Raw genomic sequence first — 4,368 nt, forward strand, 5'->3', positions numbered from 1 at the left:
TATATATATATATATATATATATATATATTTCTCTTTAATTTTACTCTCATTGATTGTTGTAGTGGGCAGCACGGTGGCGCAACTGGTAGAGCTGCTGCCTCTCAGCGAACAGGTTCCTGGTTCAAACCCCGGTCCAGGAGCCTTTCTGGGTGGAGTTTGCATGTTCTCTCCGTGCATGCGTGGGTTTTCTCCGGGTACTCCGGTTTCCTCCCACAGACCAAAAACATGCATGTTAGGCTGATTGGTAACTCTAAATTGTTCCTAGGTGAGAGTGAGAGAGTGAATGGTTGTTTGTCTCGTTTGTCTCTATGTGGCCCTGTGATGGACTTGCAACCCGTCCAGGGTGTACCCCGCCCCTTGCACAGTGATTGCTGGACATGGGCACCAGCAAACCCCGTGACCCAAAATGGAATAAGCGGGTAAAGATAATGGATGGATGGATGGAAGTCAGAGTTTTGTAACCTACAGGTAGGCGCGTGCATGTGAGAGACACCAAGCCATCATCCACGGAGCTACGATACCTGGCTTCACAGAGAGTCAGGTCGATACTGAGTACTCTGAGCAGCTGAATCAAGCTTTGATTCAAGTTGCACATTTATTTTGCAGCTGTTGAAAATGCAACAAGTCAGTCTGAGCCAGAATTCCTGGCTGCAGCCCAAAGCTGATCTCTCCTGTGCAGAAGATCAGCTAACTCAGGTGCAAACCAGGTGCTGTGTCGTCCTTTTATTCAGAACTGGCAAAAAAGAACATGTTTATCTACAAAATAGATTAAACTACTCTGAAAACAGTTCCAAGCAGTGTTCATGTCGTTGTTAATAGGATACGGTGCCAATCAAAATGGGACAGGAAGGCTTGATGACTAAAACATTTCACATCCCTTTTTTGAATTAATATGGGCTTAGAGTGAGGCAGTTTAGTGTCTCTGATAACTCCGATAATGCAATGATCGCTCCTATCATTTGCAAAACCACCCAAACCAGGGAATTTATGGGGCATAATTGTTAAGAGGTCTAATATGGAAGATTTTTCAGGACATCGCTTGTTAGGTCTGGTGGGGGTGTCAATGATTTGTGTCAGATTAAGTGTCAAGCAAAATTCCTTGAATTTTTCACGGAGTGGGCTCAGAATTTTCCAATCAACATTGAAGTCACTGGCAAGGAGGATTTCATTGAACTGTAAATTGGCTAGGAATTCTAAAAAGGAGGACAGAGCCTCAGCAGTTTGCTGGGGGGATGGAGTGATAACAGCCCACAACAGATAAGAAAAACCTCCATGAAAAGTAATGTTTACTGCCAGGAATTCAAACTGGCTTGGGATTGTTTTAGCAGACACCAGTTGAGAATCCAGGCCTGCTCTGATGTAATTTGTAACGCCACCTCCCTTCCAGAGATGGTCAGAACGTTAGATGTTAAATCCACCAGTTGCTACATCTTTATCAAATTTTTTTTTTGGATAACCAAGTTTCAGAAATTAAAATTACATCAGCACTAGAAAAACAGACCCAAACCCTCAATGAATCAATTTTTCGAGGGAGACTGCATGTATTAACGTGCAGAAAGTGTACTCCTGACATGGTTTTTAAATAATTTGGTGTGCTATAATGTGTGGGGGATCCAGGATTAGGTTGTATCCCAGACAACAGTAACAACGTTATCATTAGACATTTTCTTGTATTTTTTGGGACAGATGTGTAATTATAGGAGTTAAAATTGTGACAGACTCCATGGTTTGAGTGACCATTGTATCATAGCGACTCTCAGAGACATTGAACTTCCACACTAAGCCCAGATTAATTCAAAATAGTGATCTGAAATGTTTTTGTGAACAGTCATTCCTCTGGGATTTATCTCACTTTGACTGGCACCGTATTCTGTTAATTGATGATGTGAACATCGCTTGAAACTATTGTCATAATAATAAAGTCCATGCTCAATAATCCAGGTATAAAATCCAACATTTTTCAGTCAGGTCATCTGGACAGTTTCTTTTGTTGTGTGAAACATTTCGCCTTGGATCCGGAAGGCTTCATCAGTCAAGGAAACACACAACAAAACTGATTCTTCCTCCAACTGCTTACTCCAAAGTGGAACAAACCAGTTCTGCTTATGATTAGATGGTCTCTTTGGTACGCCCCTCCTCCATTGCCAGCCCTTTTCCTTGTTGACAGTCTTGTCAAACTGGTTGAAAACAGCAAAGTCCATGCTCAATAATCTGGGTATACAATCCAACATTTTTCAGTCAGGTCATCTGGACAGTTTCTTTTTTTGTGCTGAAATGTTTCGCCTTCGATCTGGAATAGATCCTTCAGCTGACCAGCGCCGAAGCAGTGGTTCCATACAGATCCAAAATCCAGGTGAGTGCAGATGGAAGATCCACAGAACTCCAATACAGATGCCGGTTTTCCTTCAAACAGCTCCTCCACAGTGCTTCCCAGCAGGAGAGACTTCCATACAGGTGAGCAGTGGTCAGACTGACCGTAGAGGCTGGAAGCCATTCTTGGTTTGGTTCTGGTCCGGCTCTGGGAAACTCCTCCACAGCTGACAGCAGACATCCATGGAGAAAGCTGGTCCTTCGGTGAGCAAGGATCAGGCTGCCCACTGAGACTGGGACTGGCTAGGTTCTGGTCCGGTTTCGTCAAACTTCTCCACAGCCAACAACAGATGCCCACAGAGAAAGCTAGTCCTTGGATGAGTGAGGATCAGGCTGCTCGCTGATGCTGGGACCAGCTCGGTTCCAGCTGGCACAGTTCTGGTCCGGCTCAGATCAACATCTCCATGGCCGACAGCAAGATACCTACAAGGAGAGCCAGTCCAACAAAAAGCCAGCACAAAACCACACAGTAATCCCAGTAGGAACCAAACAGCCACTGAGGTCCAGATGAAAAGTCCAGTTAGAATCTGGAGAAAAATGTCGGACCTTTGGACAACGTCTCCCCGCTCGAGAGGCCACCTGGCCATCAAGCTTCACTTGAGGTGGCCGATGGGCTGGAAACGGTCCTGGTTCTGGTCCTGGTCCTGGACCGGAAAATTATCAGATGCTTCCGTTCGACTCTCTGAGTCCATTGAGCACCAAAGTCGATTGGAAGAGGGACCAAAACTATTAGTCCATTTGAAATCAGGTCAGTTTGATGTTGTGGGACTGCAAAGAAGCTGAGGAGATGCCGTCCTGCTACTGGATCTGTCAGAAAGTTGATAATGTGATAACTTAAAGAATAACCTGTGTGACATTAATAAACTTGATATTTTTATCCAATCTGCTCATAAATCACCTGACAACCAGAACCGAGCTGAGTTACAGTGAACGTGATTAAACGTTCTGTTATTTCCTGGCACTAATGGAAATCCTGCAGGCCTCGCAGGTCCTGTGGGTCTCAGTGACCAGCAGGTAATTGAATTAAACTGGGTGAGGCATTCAGGGACTGTTGGACAGGGAGGTAATCTCTGTCAGTAGAGACTGGTGTGACGCCCTTTGTGTTTACCCTCACACTTCTCTCTTTGCTGTTCTTTTCAGTTTTACATCTTGATTATTTCTGAAGCTGCAGAAAAATTACATTTGTGTCTTGTTTTTAAATTAAAGTTTTTTTTCTGAATTTATGGTTAATTCCACAACTGATGGAGACACTAAAGCATTGGTGCTCCATCCTGGTGCACCAGGGCTATTATTCTACAGGTTTTCGTTGTTTCCCTGATTGTCAGCAGGTCTTCAAGCTCTGCAGAAGCCAGGTGTGTCAAAGCAAAGAAGCATCTAAAACCTGCAGGATGGTGGCTCTCCAGGACCAGGACTGGGTACCATGGCGTTAGAATTGGTCACACTGGTTTCGTCTCAGCGGACGTTCTGACACTGAAGCTAAAGCTACAGGTAATGACTGTAACATGCAGCCTTTCAAGTTGTGGTTGAAGGTAATCTTGTGCTTTGTGCTGTCACATGAACAACTTAAAGTTTCTGGTTTCTAAAGTTTGAGGCAAAGAACAAAACAACAAACAGACAAACCACGTCACACATAAAGGTCTGATTAAACCACGTCACATACAAAGGTCTGGTTAAACCACGTCACACACAAAGGTCTGATTAAACCACGTCACATACAAAGGTCTGGTTAAACCACGTCACATACAAAGGTCTGGTTAAACCACGTCACATACAAAGGTCTGATTAAACCATGTCACATACAAAGGTCTGGTTAAACCACGTCACATGCAAAGGTCTGGTTAAACCACGTCACACACAAAGGTCTGGTTAAACCACGTCACATGCAAAGGTCTGGTTAAACCACGTCACATACAAAGGTCTGATTAAACCATGTCACACACAAAGGTCTGATTAAACCACGTCACATACAAAGGTCTGATTAAACCACGTCACATACA

The 4,368-nt window shown here is 44.1% G+C and overlaps 1 protein-coding gene across 1 annotated transcript in view; it reads right to left on the reverse strand.

Annotated features, from left to right (window-relative positions):
• LOC119419854 (neuronal acetylcholine receptor subunit alpha-9-II-like) overlaps positions 1 to 4,368 on the reverse strand; it is a 12,728-nt gene that overhangs the window by 1,184 nt on the left and 7,176 nt on the right. The window lies entirely within an intron of this gene.

Source organism: Nematolebias whitei, chromosome 14 (assembly GCF_014905685.2).
Source record: "Nematolebias whitei isolate Nwh7 chromosome 14, NemWhi1, whole genome shotgun sequence".
Taxonomy (NCBI): Eukaryota; Metazoa; Chordata; class Actinopteri; order Cyprinodontiformes; family Rivulidae; genus Nematolebias; species Nematolebias whitei.